This window comes from Scyliorhinus torazame, chromosome 14 (genome assembly GCF_047496885.1).
Source record: "Scyliorhinus torazame isolate Kashiwa2021f chromosome 14, sScyTor2.1, whole genome shotgun sequence".
Taxonomy (NCBI): Eukaryota; Metazoa; Chordata; class Chondrichthyes; order Carcharhiniformes; family Scyliorhinidae; genus Scyliorhinus; species Scyliorhinus torazame.
In genome coordinates this window covers 166,063,853-166,085,864 of record NC_092720.1, presented here as the reverse complement: position 1 = coordinate 166,085,864, position 22,012 = coordinate 166,063,853, and the positions used below count along the sequence as shown (strand labels likewise).

At 44.2% G+C, this 22,012-nt stretch overlaps 2 non-coding genes across 2 annotated transcripts; both read right to left on the bottom strand.

Moving 5' to 3' along the window:
* Window positions 1–15,391: 15,391 nt before the first annotated feature.
* Window positions 15,392–15,473, bottom strand: trnas-gcu (transfer RNA serine (anticodon GCU)). Its single transcript has one exon. It is a non-coding gene; the product is annotated as a tRNA-Ser (tRNA).
* Window positions 15,474–16,794: 1,321 nt separating this feature from the next.
* Window positions 16,795–16,876, bottom strand: trnas-gcu (transfer RNA serine (anticodon GCU)). The gene has a single exon. It is a non-coding gene; the product is annotated as a tRNA-Ser (tRNA).
* Between the last annotated feature and the right edge of the window lie 5,136 nt (window positions 16,877–22,012).

Sequence of the window (22,012 nt, the reverse complement as noted above, 5' to 3'; positions counted from 1 at the left end):
CTTCAGCACAGCATCCTGGCATCACTTAAAACAGAATGATAGGGTGTACATGGCCTCGCCTTAAAATCTCCAATAGTGCAGCTCTCCCTCAGTACTGTACTGGAGTGTTAGCCTTCCTTATTACACATAAATTCTGCAATGGGATTTGATGACACACCTTGTGTTTCAAAGGCGAAAGCGATCAAGTCAGCCACAGTGAAAGTGTTTAAGAAATCACAGATACATGACTGGGGCAATTATGAGGCCATCTCCTGACAGGTCACATGACAGCTGGAGCCACAATCAGATTTGTGACTGGTATCAAACCCAAAACCTGTCACAATGGCTTTTCAAATAAAGCTGTCTGCTGCTTGAAAATACAGCAGTTAAACGTCCCGCTTGGCCATGAGGAGAGTTAGAGCGATATTTCCAAAACTAAATCCTTTGCCAAAATAGTTGAAAAAAAACATTGAGATTCAAATACTGCGAGGGCATGTCAGGTTATTATTGAGAACTTTGCTGAGAGAACGTAATTGGGCAACAGGTAAACCAGATGACGAATCAGAGTAAATCAACACCAGACAACACGGCAAGGACAAAACTCCATCAACTCTTGTGAAGATCAATGAGTAAAATCTGAGAGCTCCAGTTCATCACGTAGACACATTCTCTGGATGAAGCCTTCTGTTACAAGAGGGTTTATTGAACTGAGTGGAATAGACACATCATTACACAACAAATAAGTAATCAGGTATTTTTTGTTGAAAGGTACAGTTTAAGACATTGAATTCAAATAAACAATAATTCGTGAAAATGAGTTGATAATTCTAAAACAAACTTTACTTTCAAATACATGAAATGCAACAATTAAATTACAGATAATAACTTGAATGACCTACTAGCGCAAACACATAGAGAGTGAATTGAAGAGTGAAGAGTTTAAAATGTGGATTTATTGTTCGTGGGGAATAGGTACAGAGGGGGAAGGAGCTGCTGTCCAATTTAAATCGAGGGACAATAGGAAAAAAGTACAAGAGCCAAAGAGCGGAACATTCATTAGATAGACAGAACTTTAAATAGACAGCTCATTTCAGTGAAATATTGGGACAGCTGAGCGCCGTTGCCTCCACACCATGTGCTCTGTGGGACGTCCAAAGCAGAATGACGATATTTGTCTCAATCACAATACTTTAGAGAACAAAGCAGAACACAGAAGCTGCTGATGACACACTGAAGGCGGAGCTGGTGGAGGAATTGGCCAGGGCGAAAATAGATAAAGAAAAGGCAATGAAAAGGTTGGCAGTGCTCACAGTAGAAAAGTCCCCCAATTCAGATGTGACACATCCTGGATTACTGAGGAAAGGAAGGGTGGAAAGAGCGGAGCTTCCAGCCACAATATTTGAATCCGCCTTGGATATGGGAGTGAAGCCAGAGAACTGCAGGTTGTCAATGTGACATCTGTGTTTAAAATGGAGAGGGATAAACTCAGTAACTACAGAGCAGTTAGTCGAATGTTGTTGGTGGGGAAACCTTTAGAGACAATAATCTGAGAGAAAATTCACTGTCACGCGTAGAACGTGGATTGATAAATGACAAACAGTACAGATTGGTTACCGAAAATCATAACTGAAATACTTAATGAAGTTCTATGATGAAGTTACAGAGTACATTGAGCCGGGGTGTGAGGTTGATGGTGTCTAGACTTCAAAAGTGGGTTGAAAATGTCCCCAATAATAGACTTGCTAGTAACGTTCAAGCAGATTGGATTAAATGGGCAGTGAGTGCATGGATGCAAAATTGGATAAGGCGTAGGAAGGATAAAGTAGTGGTGAGCGGTTGTTTTTCAGAGTGGAGGGGATTTATACAGAACCGATGCTCTGTCAGGTCAGCTGGCATTTCTGTTCCCACTCCCAGAGCTCTGTTAAAATGTAATGACTGCCAGCCTATATCCAATTTGCTGATGACACTGAGCCCGAGAGCAGTACTGAGAGAGAGGACGAGAGTCAGAATGCTGTGTGTGTGGGGGTGGGGGTGGGGGGGGGGGGGGGGGGGGGGGGGGGGTTAAAGAGGAGTGGGGGGAGGGGCTGAACAAACCAGCTACATTTAAAATAAATATGCATGATAACACAGGAAAGGAGGAAACTGGTTGGTTTGGGCATATTTCTGTTTTCTCTCTAAATTAAGACATTGATTTAATCCCGAGCTGGTAAACAGAACATTTCAATCAGGGTGAGTACATAGGAACAAAGAACATACAGTACAGAAGGAAGCCATTCGGTCTATCGAGTCTGTACCGACCCACTTAAACCCTCACTTCCACCCTATCCCCGTCACCCAACAACATATCTTCATCTTTTTGGCCACTAATGGCAATTTAGCATGGCCAATCCATCTAACCTGGGCATCTTTGGACTGTGGGAGGAAACCGGAGCACCCGGAGGAAACCGACGCAGACATGGGTGAACGTGCAGACTCCTCACAGACAGTAGAACAGTAAGTGTAAGTGTAATAGGAGTATCAGTGCAAAGCAGATTGAGGCATTCATAAAATTAATAGTTTAAACAAGGTAATGATTAAATTCTAAAAGAGGCAATAGAGGTTCCTTTTTCGATCAATGATGGGCAACTGTTCCGTGCAGATCTTGCCCCTTGTGGGAATATCTCTGCCACGTCATGTGTTTTGCGGGACACGTGTAGACAGTGGCCCGAACTACTTGAGCTCGAGTTTAGGTTTTCTAAGTTTGAGGGGCAGCTGGAGTCACTGAGGAGAATCCAGGAGGATGTGTACGTTCCAGGAGGTGAAGAGCCCAAAGGGAATGGGAGAGTTCACGACTGTAGATGTGGGTAGATTGCACATTCTCCCCGAGTTGGCATGGGTTTCACCCCCACACACTAAATATGTGCCGAGTAAGTGGATTGGCCACGCTAAATTGCCCCTGAATTGGAAAAATGAATTGGCACTCTAAATTTATTTTACAAAATGGATAGTAGATGTGGGGCCACCTGGAATAGCAGGAAGAGGCAGGAAGTGTGCCACTGTCAAACCGGCACTCAGCATTGGCGACGGCTGGCAATGGTGATACAGGGAAGGAATGCAGTCCAGACCATGGCATCAATGGGCACGTAACTACACAGGACGAAACAGCACAGAGTAGAAATGCAGTCGTTATCGAGGCATCCATGAATGACAAGGGAATTCAGGGACACCATAAAAGCAAAAGAAAAGGCATCCAAGTTGGTGAGAATTGGGACGCCTTTTCAGACGAGCAGAGAACAATTCGAAAATCAATAGGAGGGGTGAAGATGAAATATGAGTGTAAGCTAGCTATTAATATGAAAGAAAAGAGGAAGAGTTTTTTTTTCAATATGTACAGGGTAACAGAGAGGCAGGAATAGACAACGTACCACTGGAAAATGAGGCTGGAGAAGTAGTAATGGGAAACAAAGGAATGGCAGGGGAACTGAATAGTTACTTTGTATAAGTCTTCACGGTGTAAGACACCAGTGGAATACCAGAACTTCATGAAAATCAGGGGGCAGAGGAGAGTGTAGTGGCCACCACTAAGGAGAAGGTACTGGGAAACTGCAAGGTCTGAAGGTGGACACAATTTAATGCTATTTGTTACACGCTTGAGATTTATCCTACTTTCCCAATATTCCTCCAAAGCTCCATCAGTTTTAAGTCGCCTAGATCTTACGCATGCTTCCTTTTTCATCTGAGCTAGTCTCACAATTCCACCCGTTATTCATAGTTCCCTAATCTTGCCATTTCTAACCCTCATTTTCACAGGGACATGTCTGTCCTGCACTCTAATCAACCTTTCCTTAAAAACTCCCACATTTCAAATGTGGATTTACCCTTACACAGCTGCTCCCAATCCACATTCCCTAGCTCCTGCCGAATTTTGTTACACTTGGCCTTTCCCCAATTTAGCACTCTTGTTTTAGGACCACTCTCGTCTTTGTCCACGAGTATTCTAAAACTTACAGAATTGTGATCGCTACTCCCAAAGTAATCACCGACTGAAACTTCAACCACCTGGCTGGGATCATTCCCCAATACCAGGTCCAGTATGGCCCCTTCCCGAGTTGGACTATTGACATACTGCTTTTAAAAACTCTCCTGGATGCTCCTTACAAATTCTGCTGCATCTACGCCTCCAACACTACAAGAGTCCCATTCAAAGTTGGGGAAGTTAAAATCTCCCATCACGACCACCTTATTGCTCCTACATTTTTCTATAATCTGTCTACATATTTGTACCTCTACTTCACGCTCGCTTTTGGGAGGCCTGTAGTAAAATCCCAACAATGTTACTGCATCCTTCCTATTTCTTAGCTCTACCCATATTGCCTCAGTGCTCGAATCCTCCATCGTGCCCTCCTTAATCACAGCTGTGATATCATCTCTGACCAGTAATCCAACTCCTCCAGCCCTTTTACCTCCCTCTGTATCCCTCCTGAAGCATTTATACCCTGGGATATTTAGTTGCCAGTCTTGCCCTTCCCTCAACCAATTCTCAGTAATACCAATAATCCCTGTCTACTTTTCCCCTTAGTCACAATGAGCAAGATGTTAGAGATGGGTTCAGAAAAAGAAGGGGCAATATCTGGGAATGGAGCCCTAACTCTAGTCTGGTAAATGAGAAATCTCCCCCTGAACCACAAATGTTCACATATCCGCCTATTAAAACATTTCTGCTCCTTCAGATGAATACTTCCATAGTGACCAAGTCCATGGGGAAATACAAGAACATCGAATTAATATTTTTTATTTACTAACACCCGATGACATCCCATCACTGATATCTGCAACGCCGCCAATTCATGTGAATTTCTCCCGCTCTGTTGCGATTCTGTGTTGTGGGCAGTAGATGGCAGCACACTCTGGTAGAGCGAAGTTCACAGATCAGAGAGAGACGCACAAGAGACAAGAATTATTCACATTATATTGAACTTGTGACGGCGGGATTTCGAAAAATTAAAATGTGGAGATGACCTTTTCTTAGTTCCAGTTTGTGAATGTGTGATTCATTCTGTATATGTCACTCACTGGTAATATGTGAGAGTGTGAGAGACATTCTGAACCTGGCAGTCTTGCTCACCATATGTGAGTGTGGATATGCTGTCAATGTCGGGTTTATTCAATATAGAATTTACAGTGCAGAAGGAGGCTATTCGGCCCATCGAGTCTACACCAGACCCTGAAAGAGCATCCTTCCTCAGCCCACACCACCATTCAATCCCTGTAACCTCACCTAACGTTTGGACACTACTGGGCAAGATAGCGTCACCAATCCACCCGCACATCTTTGGGAGAAAACCGCAGCTCCCGGAGAAAACCCGCCCAGACACGGGGAGAACGTGGAGACTCCGTACAGACAGTGATCCAACCTGGGAACGAACCCGGGCGCCTGGCGACGTGAAGCAACAGTGCTGACACTGGCCCCCTCCTGCGAAGTCAAATCTGTGCTCCTGACCTCTATACTCTCAATCTCTCATACCCTAAAACTACAATCCAGGTTCCCATGCCCCTGCTGCATTAGTTTAACCCCCCCCCCCAAAGAGCACTAGCAAATCTCCCTCCCCGCCCCCCCCCCCCCCCAGGATATTTGTGCCCCTCAGGTTCAGATGTCAATAGGCAGTGGCCCGAACTACTTGAGCTCGAGGTTAGGTTTTCTAAGTTTGAGGGGCAGCTGGAGTCACTGTGGAGAATCCAGGAGGATGTGTACGTTCCAGGAGGTGAAGAGCCCAAAGGGAATGGGAGAGTTCACGATTGTAGATGTGGGTAGATTGCACATTCTCCCCGAGTTGGCATGGGTTTCACCACCACACCCCAAAGATGTGCCGAGTAAGTGGATTGGCCACGCTAAATTGCCCCTGAATTGGAAAAATAAATTGTTACTCTAAATTTATTTTTTAAAAAGGATAGTACATGTGGGGCCATCTGGAATAGCAGGAAGAGGCAGGAAGTGTGCCACTGTCAAACCGGCACTCAACATTGGCGACGGCTGGCAATGGTGACACATGGAAGGATTGCAGTCCACACCATGGCATCAATGGGCACGAAACTACACAGGACGAAACAGCACAGAGTAGAAATGCAGTCGTTATCGAGGCATTCATGGATGACAAAGGAATTCAGGGACACCATAAAAGCAAAAGCACCAGTGGGATACCAGAACTTCATGAAAATCAGGGGGCAGAGGAGAGTGTAGTGGCCACCACGAAGGAGAAGGTTCTGGGAAACTGCAAGGTCTGAAGTTGGACGCAACCCCTGGACCGGATGGACTACACCCCGGGGTTCAGAAAGAGATAGATGAGGAGATTGTGGAGGTATTGGTGGTGATCTTTCAGGAATCACTGGAGGCAGTAACGGTCCCAGAGGACTGGAAAATGGCTATTCCAACACCCCTGTTTAGGAAGAGAGGGAGTCAAAAGACAGGAAACTGTAGACCGTTAGCCTGGCTTCGGTCATTGGCAAGATTTTAGAGTCCATTATTAAACATGAGATTGCGGAATACCTGACAGTGCATGATAAAATAGGACTGAATCAGCATGGCTTCGTCAAGGGGAGATTATGACTGACAAATCTGCTGGAATTCTTTGAGGATGTAACAAGGAAGATAGATAAAGGAGAACCAGTGGATTTGATATATTTAATTTCCAGAACACCTTTGATAAGGTTCCGCATAGGAGGATGTAAAATAGGTTAAGAGCCCATGGTGCTAAGGGTAAGTTACTAGCATGGATAGAAGATTGGCTAACTGGGAGAAGGTAGAGAGTGGGCATAAAAGTGTCCTACATAAGGGCTAGTTTAGCACACTGGGCTAAATTGCTGGCTTTTAAAGCAGACCAAGGCAGGCCAGCAGCACGGTTCGATTCGCGTAACAGCCTCCCCGAACAGGCGCCGGAATGTGGCGACTAGGGGCTTTTCACAGTAACTTCATTTGAAGCCTACTTGTGACAATAAGTGGTTTTCATTTCATTTCATTTTCAAGGTGGCAGGTGGTGACTAGTGGTGTGCCTCATGGGTCGGTGCTAGGACCACAACTTTTCACAATATACATTAACGATCCGGAGGAAGGAACTGGAAGGGCACTGGTGCTATGTTTGCAAATGATACAAAAATATGGAGAAGGATAGGCAGTATTGAGGAAGCAGAAGGGCTTGGACAGGCTAGGAGAGTGCGCAGATTGAATACAATGTGGAAAAGTGTGAGATTGTGCACTTTGGTAGGAAGAATGGAGGCATACACAATTTTCTAACTGGGAAATGTCTGAAGAAATCAGAAGCACAGAGGGACTTTGGAGTCCTCGTACAAAGTTCTCTTCACGGTAACGTGCAGGTTCAGTCGGCAGTTAGGAAGGCAAATGAAATGGAAGCATTGATGTCGAGAGGGCTAGGATACAAGAGCAGGGATGTACTTCTGAGGTTGTATAAGGCTCTGGTCAGATCAAATTTGGAGCATTGTGAGCAGTTTGTGGCCCCGTATCTAAGGAAGGATGTTCTGGCCTGGGAAATCTGGGAGAGAAAAGAGAAAAATGTAGGAAGGAGGAAAAGAAAGGACGGAACTGCTTCCATGCACCTGGGTCACAGTTGGTCCACAATTTTTAGTATCTCATCGATTAATAACAAGGTGGAAATTCGTGGATTCAATCCGGTTAGGATTCATTTTGAACCCAAATGCCGGAGCATTTCTGATTCACTGAATGTAATGGAAATTTGAAAATAAATTTATCCCATCGGATAATGTTGTGTTCCTGCTCTCTCCCTATTTGTTTTTCCTGTTACTCTTCCATTCGACGATCCTTCAAAAGAGAGGTGAGGAAGAATTCCTTCAGCCAGATGGTGGCGAATCTGTGGAACTCTGCCGCAGAAGGTTGTAGAGGCCAAATCACTCTTTGTCTTTAAGACAGAGATAGATAGGTTTCTGATGTATAAGGTTATCGGGAGAAGGCAGGAAAATGGGGATGAGAAATATATCAGGCATGATTGAATAGTGAAGCAGGCTCGATGGGCCGAGTGACCAAATTCTCCTCCTCTGTCTTATGGTCTTATATCCACAGAAAGTGAAGAAGGAAAGGAGGGAGGGAGGAAATATCCTGTTTCCATTATTATTCCCGTTTCGTTTTCCTTATACAAAATCTCGTCAAAGTGTCAATAAAAAGATATATGCGGAGAAATACACAGTCCACATTAGTTGGGCTTGTGGCGCAACGGTAGCGCTTCTAACTCCCGATCAGAAGGGTGCGTGTTCAAACCACGACAGGATCATGGTGATTTTCCAGCTGGTTGCAGGATTTTATTTCTACACCAAGTTCATTGTGTGGGCATATTCTCAAAATTGCACCGTTCAAAAGGAGGATGCAAACCCGATATTTCAGCTTTGCCCGCTCTGTTTATATTTTCCACAGTTTTATATCGGAACAAAATATCAGGAGATTCAATCTCGTCCTGTTCAAGCAGAATGGCAGTGCGTTCAGTCAGAAATCTTTACAAACAACAGCAATTTAATTCTGCTCACTGTACACGGTTATAGTGATCTGTAATAAACAGCAGGAGAGGGAACCGCAGTCCGCAGTCTTCACCTGAACGGTGAGTCTGAATTTCAGTTTGGGGATTTCGGAGAGAGCGGATGTTATTGTGGGAACTGAAGTCACGTTTCCTGTGAATGGAGCCGCTTAAAGAACCCTGGCCGGCCTGAGAGTCTCCGAACCCGGGGCCTGGAGACAAGACACCTCCCAGAAATTTAGAAAGATTCGAGAGAGGGAGGGAGTGGGGTAGGAAAAGGAAGGGAAAGGCGGAAGGTGACACAGTGGGCGATATTGAGAGAGGGACAGAGGGAGGGAGCTGAAGGCAGAGAGGTAGCTGGAAGCAGGACTCCGGGTAAAACTCCTCTTCTCTTGTTCTGAATCGTCTGGTTCGATTGTTCATTTCCGCCCGACAGGGGAAGATGGAGTCTCCGTTTCTATTGTGGTTTATTGCTGGATATTCTTGTTTCCTTATTGCCCCTCTGTGGGGTATTTTGGATGTTGTGACACAAACCTTTCCTCTTCTCGAAGTTCAAGGAGTTGGAAACACTGAAGCACTCCTGGTTCAAACTTTACTAAATGCCGTAATTGTGATAATAAAACAGAACACCTTCCAGTGAGTGGAGGTGTGATGTTGGCACCAATAACACCCACAGCACAGCAGATGTTTCTGTTTCCCTCAGAGAGAGTCGATTGAAGAATTTCCCTGCTTTGGCACTTTGAGCTTCAGAAAGTTGTAATGCTGGCTGCTTCATTCCTCGGACAAATGTCCGAATCACACTGGAAACAAGAATTCACACCAATTTGGTGAAAAGAAAACGCCGATGTGCTGCCGGGTAACAACGATCGGAATGTTTTAAGTTTTGTGTGAGTAAGAATATAGATAGCAGAGGACAATTTCGGTCCATCAACCATTGGGATATGAGCCCAGCACGCTTCCGCTGCGCCACTCTGCTCTGAAGAGACCCAGACTACCCGACATTGCTGCTCTGCGGTAGGACGATAAATATTCACTTCCTCGTTTTTTCTCTCCAAACGAGAACCCTCGTGTTGTGAAGCTCAACCAGGCTGGACAATAACACATAACAGCACCACGACTGTAACACACAGAGAAGACACACAGAATAGCAGTAAGAGACTATCAGGACACATACACAATGACACACAGAAAAGGTGCTGAGTAACCCAGCGAGATAATGAGGTGGACTATAATTGTTTAGGAAAAATAATTTTCTGTTGCACAAATAAGCCCTGATTGTAAATGTATATCCTGCTATGTGACTGTGCTCTCTGCTGTGTAACTGTGCTCGCTGCAGTCTAACTGTGCTCTCTGCAGTGTAACCGTGGTCTCTGCTGTGTAACTGTGCTCTATGCTGTGTAACTGTGCTCTCTGCTGTGTAACTGTGCTCTCTGCTGTGTAACTGTGCTCGCTGCAGTCTAACTGTGCTCTCTGCAGTGTAACTGTGGTCTCTGCTGTGTAACTGTGCTCTATGCTGTGTAACTGTGCTCTCTGCAGTGTAACTGTGGTCTCTGCTGTGTGACTGTACTCTCTGCTGTGTAACTGTGCTCTCTGCAGTGTAACTGTGCTCTCTGCTGTGTGACTGTGCTCTCTGCTGTGTAACTGTTCTCTCTGCTGTGTAACTGTGCTCTCTGCAGTGTATCTGTGTTCTTTGCTGTGTAACTGTGTTCTTTGCTGTGTAACAGTGCACTGTGCTGTATAACTGCGCTCTCTGCTGTGTAACTGTTACCTCTGCTGTGTAACTGTTCTATCTGCTGTGTGACTGTGCTCTCGGCTGTGTAACTGTGCTCTCTGCTGTGTAACTGTGCTCTCTGCTGTGTAACTGTGCTCTCTGCTGTGTAACTTCTCTCTGTCGTTGATCCGTGACACTGCCGGTGACATTATCAATGTGGTTGACAGATGTTCACCGGGACTGGCTGAGGTTATTCATGAAGGCCCCGCTGTCTCAACCTTGCCTGTCGCCTGAGGAGTGGTGACTCTGTGGTTAAATCACCAACAATCAGCTCCACCAGTCAAAGGGGAAAGCAGCCTCTGGTCATCTGGGACTCCGCCGACTTTACTGTGGATGCGTCAAACCCTTCCGTTTGTAAATGCGTTCCCGCTTTTGGAAGCTGTGTTGTTCCCGCTTCTGTTGCTGTTTGTGGCTGTGTTATATCCTTCTTTGAATCCTAGCCTGATGCTCTCTGTGAATTTAAGGTTGATTTATTTTGTAAGTTCAGAGTTACACAACACGGTCAAACAATCTTCAAATAGTGTTCGTTTCTTCTTGATTTGTTCTTTGCAATAATTTCTCTGGAACTGAAACCTGCTCCCAACTCAGTCAAGTCACTCTCATTCGCACAGATATTTAAAAACGTCCGACATTTTATGGGCATGAAACTCCCTAAGGGAGAATCACACACCCCGACCAATGAGCCAACGCTATTTTCACCCCACTCAAAGCAACTTTTCATTGGCTTCCAAAACCTATCGGCCAACGATTTCCCACACAATTATAAATCAGAAATGTGAATGAACAATGTAACATTTATCTCTCTGTTTTGGTGAAGATTAGAAGCAGCGATATTAGTTTCTACCGCTCGCCAAGTTGAACCTCGCCAATCACGTGGCCAATGCAATTCTGCCAGTCAGTGGGTTCAGTTGGCATTTTAGGAGAAACGTGGAGTCATCATGGCTTCATCAGTGGCCTCATGGGTAAAGTGTGAGCGACGTTGATCATGATGTGATCAAATGAGTGTCTGTTTCAATCTTTCCGCGGTGAGGGTTTATGCTGAGGAGAAACATGTTGGATTATGGTCTGGAAATGTTTTACACCGGTCCATTCCCAACATTCCCTGAACCTGATCAGATGGGCTTTTCCTTCCAAACGTTGCAGGACACTTTATTAATATTGATTAATTATAATTTATTCACTATTGTTTCATATATTTAATGCAGTTTATTTAAAACTGGTAATGATCGTACGTGATAAAGTTTTACTTTCATCCCCCAAACAGCGAACTTGGGTGAAAACCTTCAATGAAAGGCAAAGGGAGTCCCGATCTTTGTGTAATCAGTACTTTGTTTATGGAGCTGAGTAAATATTTCGGATCAGAGCCGTCTTAAGGAGAACCTTTCTCTGTTCAGTAAAGGTGATTCCGGTTGTGTAAAATATTCTGTGTTATTGTGTGGGGCGCAAAACATGTGTTTTTACCTCCTCCCTTCTCAATATCCAAGTCCTCAACCATTCTTTCCAGGTGATACACAAGTTATTTTTCAGTATAATCTACTGTATGTGCTGCCACAATTTGCTATCTACTTCAGCACACCAAATCGCAGACTGGGTGACCGCTTTGAGAAATCTGAGTTCAATCCGCAAGGCTGACTCTGAACTTCCTGCCACTTGTCATTTCAAATATCCATTTTGTTCCCACTCTGACGTTTCTGTCCTTGGTCTGCTCGAGTGTTCCAATGCAGATTAACGTAAACACAAGGAAGATCACCTCTCCTTTTAACTCAGCACGCCATAGATTTCTGGGCACAACATCGAGTTCAATACGTTATTGAATCTTATTGTATTCCTTCACTTTGCAGTTGGACGGCGGAGAGGTAGTTGGAGATGTTTCTGGAATGAATTGCAGTGCGAAAGGCTCAGACCGCTGAAAACGTGGTCGCCATTGGCGGATCAATTAAAAGTGTAAATGAGCAAGAGGAGAGAGGTGGATTCAGAAAGAGAAAGGGAAATGTCTGGGAATGGAACCCTAACTCCAATCTGGTAAATGGGAAATCTGCCCCTGAACCACTGATGTTCACACAGTCGCTCATACCATGTGTCAAGTCAGAAACCTGTCTGAAGGAACATGCAGTGTGACAGAGCGCCTGTGATAACCCTCCACTGTCTGAACTAAAGCTGCAACATGAACTGTTCATTACAGCTGTGATAAACGTGTTAGCATTCAGTGGTGTCGATTCACATCATCCTTGTTTGGAGCTGTCTGTCAGAAACAGTCTGGAAAGTTGATTGGACAGTTGCCCGCTGATGGATATGTCCAGTTTGCAATCTGCCTGAGGAGTGATCAGGCTGACCCTGATCAGAATCTTTCAAAGTTTGCATTTTTGCCCTGAATGTTTTTTCTGTGAAGGTGACATCAGCGGCACGGTGGCACAGTGGTTAGCACTGCTGCTTCACAGCGCCAGGGATGTGCCTGTCAGTCTCTGTTACTGTCTATGATTGCGTGATTGTGCCTGTCAGTCTCTGTTACTGTCTATGAGTGCATGATTCCACCTGCGGGGCTGTCATTTGCCGTTTGATTGGAACTGCCATCCTTTGTTATTGTCTATGAGTATGTGGTTGAGTCTGTCAGTCTATTCCTATCCGTGAGTGTGTGACTGTATTCATCAGTGCCTGATACTTTCTGGTGAGTTTATGATTGCAGTGCCTGTCACTGTCTGTGAGAGTGTGACTGTATCTGCCAGCGTCTGTTACTCTTTGTGAGTGTGATTGTACGTGTGTGATTATTACTGTCTGCTTCCATTTGTCAGCCTCTGTAACTCTCTGTGAGTGGGTGATTGTATCTGTCAATATATGTTACTGTCTGTGAGTGTGTGCTTCCATTTGTCAGCCTCTGTAACTCTCTGTGAGTGGGTGATTGCATCTGTCAATATATGTTACTGTCTGTGAGAGTGTGATTCCATTTGTCAGCTTCTGTAACTCTCTGTGAGTGGGTGATTGCATCTTTTATTGTCCGAAAACAATTTGCGAATCTTCATTCATCCAATCCATAATGCACTTATTGAAACCAGATTGTTCTCTGATTGTTACAGTGCCCCAGGAGATCCCCATCCAGAATAAAGGATCGGTGGATTCGATGGTCTACTTCATGCAACATTAGTTGGTTGTGATCGAAATCCATTGTCACTCCTGTACTCATCCAGCTTTCACTTAAAAACATTTCTGCTCCTTAAGGTAAATACTTCCAATTTGACCAACTCGATGGGGAAATATAACAATACCAATTTAATTTTTGTTATTTACGACTAACACCTCTATGCCCCCCAATCACGTCCCATCACTGATTCCTCATATCGACCTGTTTCTGCAACGCCGACAATTCATGGGAATTTCTCCCGCTCTGTTGCGGTTCTGTATTGTGGCCAGTAGATATCAGCACACTCTGGCAGAACGAAGTTCACAGTTCAGAGAGAGAGAGACAAGAGACAAGAATTGTTCACATTATATTGAACTTGGAATGTGGAGATGATGTTTGCTTCGTTCCAGTTTGTGAATGTGGGATTCATTCTGTATCTGTCACTCACTGGTAATATGTGAGAGACATTCTGAACCTGCCAGTCTTGCTCACCATACGTGAGTGTGGATACGCTGTCATTGTCGGGCTTATTCTATATATAATTTGCAGTGCACAAGGAGGCCATTCGGCCCATCGAGTCTACACCAGACCCTGAAAGAGCACCCTTCCCGTAACAACCTCCCCGAACAGGCGCCGGAATGTGGCGACTAGGGGATTTCACAGTAACTTCATTTGAAGCCTACTTGTGACAATAAGCGATTTTCATTTCATTTTCATTCCCAAGCCCACACCGCCATCCTATCCCAGCAACTTCACTTAACGTTTGGACACTACAGAGCAATTTAGTGTCACCAATCCACCTAACCACCCGCACATCCTTGGGAGGAAACCGCAGCACCCGGAGGAAACCCATGCACAAACGGTATGAACGTACAGACTCCGCACAGGTAGTGATTCAAGCTGGGAACGAGCCCGGGACCCTGGCGCCATAAAGCAACAGTGCTAACACTGTGCTACGGTGCAGTACGACAGACAAAGTAGTTCCTCTCCAACGATGCAACCAATTTAACGCAAACATTCGGAATCATTTCCCATTCCTGCACTCTGCAAACATCCGCCCCTTGTTTCGACCAACGTATCTGGTGGGAAGTTGGGACGAAAAATAATGCACAATATGTGGATTGTATCAACTGCAATTTGTTTCGTCATTCATTTTGAAATGAGGTTGAAATTTGTTTGATTGCTGAAGTAAAATCAAAAGAAATAAACAGTTGTCTCCTGCTTTTCTCATTGGGATCATTGGGTTAATTTGGTTCGTTTTGGTTCATTGATCTCCACAGAGAACAGAACAAAAGACATTTCGAACCTGACTTTATAAATAGAAGCGTCGAGTGCAAAGGCACGGTCGCTATGGAGATTCTTCATAAAAACCTGGAATACAAATAGAAAATGTTGGGACAACTCGGCTCGTCTGGTAGCATCTGTGACGATAGAAACAGAGTTGTCGTTTCGAGTCCAGTATGACCCTTCTTCAGATTCTCTGTTTCCCTCTCCACAAATCCTGCCAGACCTGCTGAGATTTTCCAGCATTTTCTGTTTTTATCCCGGGAATACGAGATAACTACTGGCGACTGACACGGACAAGCGGGCTGAATGGCCTCACCCTGTGCTATAACCATTCTATGATTCCAGGCTGTCTTCATAATTGAAACCTTCTATACCTGTATCATTCATGTGAATCTGCATTGCCGCCGCTACATTAAAGTAATGAATTCATTTCTTAATCCACTCATTCCTCAGCTTAGCAGATTTCTGTTGGTTTAATGTGAATATTTGTTAAACTCGTCATTCCCCTGAACAAAGAAATATGGCTTGACTTTGACACTCCCCAATAGCCAAAGTAGTTCCTCTCTAAGTATCCAATCTGTTCAACTCAGTCTTTCAATTCGGGTTCTTCCAACACAACTCGATACAATCTGGCCTCACACGTTGGACTGGGTTGATACATCAGTGATTGCAAATCCACCTTACGCCAAAAGCGATTCACTTCTGAGAAAATGGTGGCTGAAAGATCGACGAAAATGGGATTCGAACTCACGCGTGCTGAGCACAATGGATTAGCAGGCCATCGGCTTAACCACTCGGCCACCTCGTCGCTGTTGTCAGCCTGTCGTACAGTATATTTCAGCTCAACCATTCTGTGCCATTACCAAGTTAAGTGGACACATTCTGAACCTATCAGTAGAAATAGACGTGCAGAGTGTTTTCTCTTTCAGACCCACTTCTTCTACTTTATGTGACTATAAATGAATCATTCTGCACCTGCCATTCTCTGGTACAATATATCTGTGTCATGTTCAGACTGTGTTTAGCATTTTCTGCTGCTGTGTGAGCGCTGGGTCACTTTCTGATTGAGTCGGCGGAATTGTGCGTGTACAAGCGATTTGTTCCGAAGTCGGCTTCCGGAACGGTGAATTAGATTGGAATTAATTCTGTATTTGTCAGTCTCTGGTATTGTAAGTGAGTTTGTGTATCACCTCATTTTCACTCTTCGAATGGTGGTGGGATATCTGTAAGTGCGTCAGTGTGAGTGTTGTGGGATTCGCTCATTATCGGTCAATACTAGTATAAGTGAGAGTGGAGTCCTTTATTCCCCATTCTACAAACATTCATACCCTCCACCACTGACCAACAGCGGCAACCGTGTGTACCATCTTCAAGATACACTGCAGTAAATCACGAAGGTTCGTTCGACACCACTTTCCCAACCCACTACCAAAGAAAGCATTCTATCTCGCTGCATCACAGCCTGGTGTGGCATCTGTTCGGCCCAAGACCGTAAAAACTATTGAGCCATGGACATCGCCAGGTCAATCATGCAAACCTGCCTCCCACTCATTGACACTGTCTACACCTCCCGTTGCCTTGGAAAGGCGGGCAGCTTAATCAAAAAACCCTCCCACCCGGGTTATTATCTCTTCCAACCTCTTCCATCGGGGAGGAGATGCAAAAGTCTGAGAACGCGCACTAACAGGTTCAAAAACAACTGCTTCACCGTTGTTACCAGAATCCTGAATGACCATCTTATGGTCTGAACTGATCTCCTTACACATCTTCCCACCGAGTGGTACTACACTCCGATGCTGCTGTCTATGTATTTATATTGTGCATTTAACGTAATGAATTCATTTCTTAATCCACTCATTCCTCAGTTTAGCAGATTTCTGTTGGTTTAATGTGAATATTTGTTAAACTCGTCATTCCCCTGAACAAAGAAATGTGGCTTGACTTTGACACTCCCCAATAGACAAAGTAGTTCCTCTCTAAGTATCCAATCTGTTCAACTAAGTCGCGCTCTTCCAACACAACTGGATACAATCTGGCCTCACACGTTGGACTGGATTGTCACATCAGTGATTGCAAATACACCTTACGCCAAAAACGATTCACTTTTGAGAAAATTGTGGCTGAAAGATCGACGAGGATGGGATTCGAACCCACGCGTGCTGAGCACAATGGATTAGCAGTCCATCGCCTTAACCACTCGGCCACCTCGTCGCTTCTGTCAGATTCTAGTACAGTATATTTGTGTTATTTTGCAGCTCAACCATTCCTGTGCCATTACCAAGTTAAGTGGACACATTCTGAACCTATCAGTAGAAATAGACGTGCAGAGTGTTTTCTCTCTCAGACCTATTTCTTCTACTTTATGTGACTATAAATGAATCATTCTGTACCTGCCATTCTCTGGTAAAATATATCTGTGTCATGTTCAGACTGTGTTTAGCATTTTCTGCTGCTGTGTTACCAGACTCCTGAATGACCATCTTATGGTCTGAACTGATCTCCTTACACATCTTCCCACCGAGTGGTACTACACTCCGATGCTGCTGTCTATGTATTTATATTGTGTATTTATCGGATAGCCTATGTTTTTTCAGGTATGGAATGATTTGTCTTAACTGTATGCAGAACAATACTTTTCACTGTACCTCAGTGCACGTGATAATAAATCAAATCAAAAGAGCAGAATATACCTGGGAACTCCACCACCTGGAGGTTCCCTTCCATGTCACTCACCACCCTGACTTGGAAATATATTGCCGTTCCTTCACTGTCGCTGGGTCAAAATCCAGGAACTCCCTTCCTAACAGAACAGTGAGTGTACGTACACCTGAAGGACTACAGAGGTTGAAGAAGGCAACTCACCAGCCCTGTCTGAAGGGTAACTCGGGATGGGCATTAAATGCTCGCCTAACCAGCCATGCCCACATTCGCAGAATGAATAAAAACAGGATTAAGCCCTTATATTACCTCACAGACACTGTGACCCTATTGGCTTTGCGAATTCTGAGTTGACCAGATGTTACTCTCTGTACACCTTCGTGTGAGGAGCAGGCAGGGCGGCAATTCGGTCTTTGTTGATTTGAGCAAACAGATGAATGCAGCTATGAGGATGTCCTCACCCGCCGCCGGCAAGGGGAAGGATGGAACTAAAGATACACGTCTCTGGCTGGTGTTGAAAAACGGAAAAGCACATCGAGTTTTAACTATCATGACAATAAATATGAAGTCCAAACTGATTTGTGCCGAGAGCTTGCTTCTACTTGCAGCTAGTCAGGATGGCCAAGCAAGCAGTTTCCTCTGGAGGCGTGTGTTCAAAACCCACTCCTGCCAGTGATCTTCCTCCTCGAGGCACCATGCAAACCTGCAAAATCTCTCAGCAGGAAGCAGAAGAGGAGCAGACACATGAAAAAATACAGCAATGTGTGGAGTTTGCACGTTTTCCCCGCGTCTGTGTGGGTCTCACCCATTAACCCAAAAGATGTGCAGGTTAGGTGCATTGTCCACGCTAAATTGGAAAAGAAAATATGGTATTCTAGATTTATTTTAAAAAAGGAAAAAAACAGGAACCTACTTGCTCATTCCACTCCCTCAGATTCGCACCGTTTTGTATCCCCGTTCCTGTGCTAAAATCCGGGAACTCCCTCCCTTACAGTATTGTGTGTGCACATAAAAACAATTCAGCCCTTTGAGGCTGCTCCACCATTCAACACAATCATCGCTGATCGCATCGAGGCATCAACTGTTCGTGCCTGCCATTTCTCTGAAACTCTTCAACCCAGAACTCGTTAAATATCTCTCCATCTCCTCCTTAAATTTACTCAATGTCGCAAAATCCACCGCAATCTGCGGTAGCGAATTCCACAGATGCACAACCCTTTGAGGGAAATCATTTATCCTCATCTCATTTTGCCCCACAAAGGGAAACATCCTGCTAACATCTACTTTGTCAATTCATTTAATCATCTTGTATACCTCAAGTAAATCTCCACTCATTCTTCTAAATTCGAGAGAGCACTGACCTAAACTGCTCAATTTCTCTTCATAAGGCAACGCCTCATCTCTGGAACCAACCCAGTGAATTTTCTCTGAACTGCCTCAAATGTAACTGCTTCCCTCCTCAAGTAAGGGGGCAAAACTGTACACAATACGCCAAGTGTCACAAAGCCTTGTACCGTTGCAGCAACACTTCCCTACATTAATACACTACCCCTTGAGAAATAAATGCCAAAATTCCATTTGCGTTCCTTATTACCCACTACACCTGCAGACTATTTTTCTGCAATTCATAGACGAGGACACCCATATCCCTCTGCACTGAACACGCTGAAGTTTCTCTCCATTTATATAAGATGTTGCCTTTCTATGGTTCTGACCAAAATGGATACCTCACAGATATCAGTCTTAACTGTATGCCGAACAATACTTTTCACAGTACCTCAGTGCACGTGATAATAAATCAAATCAAATCAGAAGAGTAGAATATACCTGGGAACTCCACCACCTGGAGGTTCCCTTCCATGTCACTCACCACCCTGACTTGGAAATATATTGCCGTTCCTTCACTGTTTCTCTCCATTTATATAATAAGTTGCCTTTCAATGTTTGTCTATCAGTGCCGATCAGTGCTCAGCAGAGGTTTACACCAACAAAAAGGAAGGACCGTAGAAAGAGGGAAAATCGACCATGGATATCTAAGGAAATAAGTGAGAGTATCAAATTGAAGAAAAAAGCAAACAAAGTGGCAAAAATTAGTGGGAGGCTAGAGGACTGGGAAATCTTTAGGGGGCAACAGAAAGCTACTAAAAAAGCTATAAAGAAGAGTAAGATAGAATTTGAGAGTAAACTTGCTCAGAATATAAAAACAGATAATAAAAGTTTCTACAAATATATAAAACAAAAAACAGTGGCTAAGGTAAATATTGGTCCTTCAGAGGATGAAAAGGGAGATTTAATAATGGGAGATGAGGAAATGGCTGAGGAACTGAACAGGTTTTTTGAGTCGGTCTTCACAGTGGAAGACACAAATAACATGCCAGTGACTGATAGAAATGAGGCTATGACAGGTGAGGACCTTGAGATGATTGTTATCACTAAGGAGGTAGTAATGGGCAAGCTAATGGGGCTAAAGGTAGACACGTCTCCTAGCCCTGATGGAATGCATCCCAGAGTGCTAAAAGAGATGGCTAGGGAAATTGTAAATGCACTAGGGATAATTTACCAAAATTCACTAGACTCTGGGGTGGTCCCGGCGTATTGGAAATTAGCAAACGTGACACCACTGTTTAAAAAAGGAGGCAGGCAGAAAGCGGGTAATTATAGGCCAGTGAGCTTAACTTCGGTAGTAGGGAAGATGCTGGAATCTATCATCAAGGAAGAAATAGCGGGGCATCTGGATGGAAATTGTCCCATTGGGCAGACGCAGCATGGGTTCATAAAGGGCAGGTCGTGCCTAACTAATTTAGTGGAATTGTTTGAGGACATTACCAGAGCGGTAGATAACGGGGGGCCAATGGATGCGGTATATCTGGATTTTCAGAAAGCTTTTGACAAGGTGCCACACAAAAGGTTGCTGCATAAGATAAAGATGCATGGCATTAAGGGGAAAGTAGTAGCATGGATAGAGGATTGATTAATTAATATAAAGCAAAGTGTGGGGATTAATGGGTGTTTCTCTGGTTGGCAATCAGTAGCTAGTGTTGTCCCTCAGGGCTCAGTGTTGGGCCCACAATTGTTCACAATGTACATAGATGATTTAGAGTTGTGGACCAAGGGCAATGTGTCCAAGTTTGCAGACGACAGTAAGATGAGTGGTAAAGCAACACGTGCAGAGGATACCAGAAGTCTGCAGAGGGATTTGGATAGGTTAAGTGAATGGGCTGGGGTCTGGCAGATGGAATGCAATATTGACAAATGTGAGGCTATCCATTTTGGTAGGAATAACAGCAAAAGAGATTATTATTTGAATGATAAAATATTAAAACATGCTGCTGTGCAGAGAGACCTGGGTGTGCTCGTGCATGAGTCGAGTTTAAAACTAGGGAGGTTATGCTGCAATTGTATAAGGTATTAATGAGGCAACATCTGGAGTATTGTGTTCAGTTTTGGTCTCCTTACCTGAGAAAGGACGTACTGGCGCTAGAGGGGGTGCAGAGGAGATTCACTGGGTTATACCCAGAGTTGAAGGGGTTGGATTACGAGGAGAGGTTGAGTAGACTGGGACTGTACTCGTTGGAATTTAGAATGATGAGGGGGGGATCTTATAGAAACATATACAATTATGAAGGGAATATATAGGATAGATGCGGGCAGGTTGTTTCCGCTGGCGGATGAAAGCAGAACTAGGGGGCATAGCCTCAAAATAAGGGGAAGTAGATTTAGGACTGAGTTTAGGAGGAACTTCTTCACCCAAAGGGTTGTGATCCATGGAATTCCTTGCCCAGTGAAGCGGTTGAGGCTCCTTCATTAAATGTTTTTAAGTTAAAGATCGATAGTTTTTTGAAGAATAAAGAGATTAAGGGTTATGGTGTTCGGGCCAGAAAGTGGAGCTGAGTCCACAAAAGCTCAGCCATGATCTCAGTGAATGGCGGAGCAGGCTTGAGGGGCCATATGACCTACTCCTGCTCCTAGTTCTTATGTTCTTATATCCACGTTAATCATAAACAGCCAAATGTTGGCCCAATCACCAGGCCATTCATATCCATTTGTAAATTTCTTATTTCTTTATTGAAACTTGCTATCCCACCTATTTTAGTGTCATCTGAAAATTTGGCTTTCGTACCTTTGTCCTTGCATCCAAGCTATTAATATAGAATGTAAATAGTTTGGGTCTGAGGACCGAACCCTGTGACACAGCGCTAGTTATATCTCACCATCCAGAAGATGATGAATTTATCCTAACTCTCTGCATTCCGCTGGATACCGGCCCTCTATTCGAACTATTAAATTACCCCTAATACATTATGATCTCAACTTGTGCATTGCCTTTTTGTGTGGCACATTATCAAAAGTCCAGATATAGTACATCTACAGGACTCCATTACCACTTCGCCTGTTAAATCTTAGAAAAGCTCTAGCAAATCAGTCAAACAGGATTTACCCTTTATAAAACGGTGTTGGTGTTAGATTGCGCCTTGACTTTCCAAATTCCCTGCTATTACTTCCTCAATAAACAATTCTAACATATTTCCAAACAACAGATGTCAAACTAACTGGTCTATAGTTTACTACTTCTGCCTCCCCCCTTTTTGATTAAGGGCATTACAGTATCATTTTCCCAAACCATTGGAACGGCTCCCACATCCAGCAGATTTTGTAATATTGTAACCATGGATCCACTGTCTCTGCTGT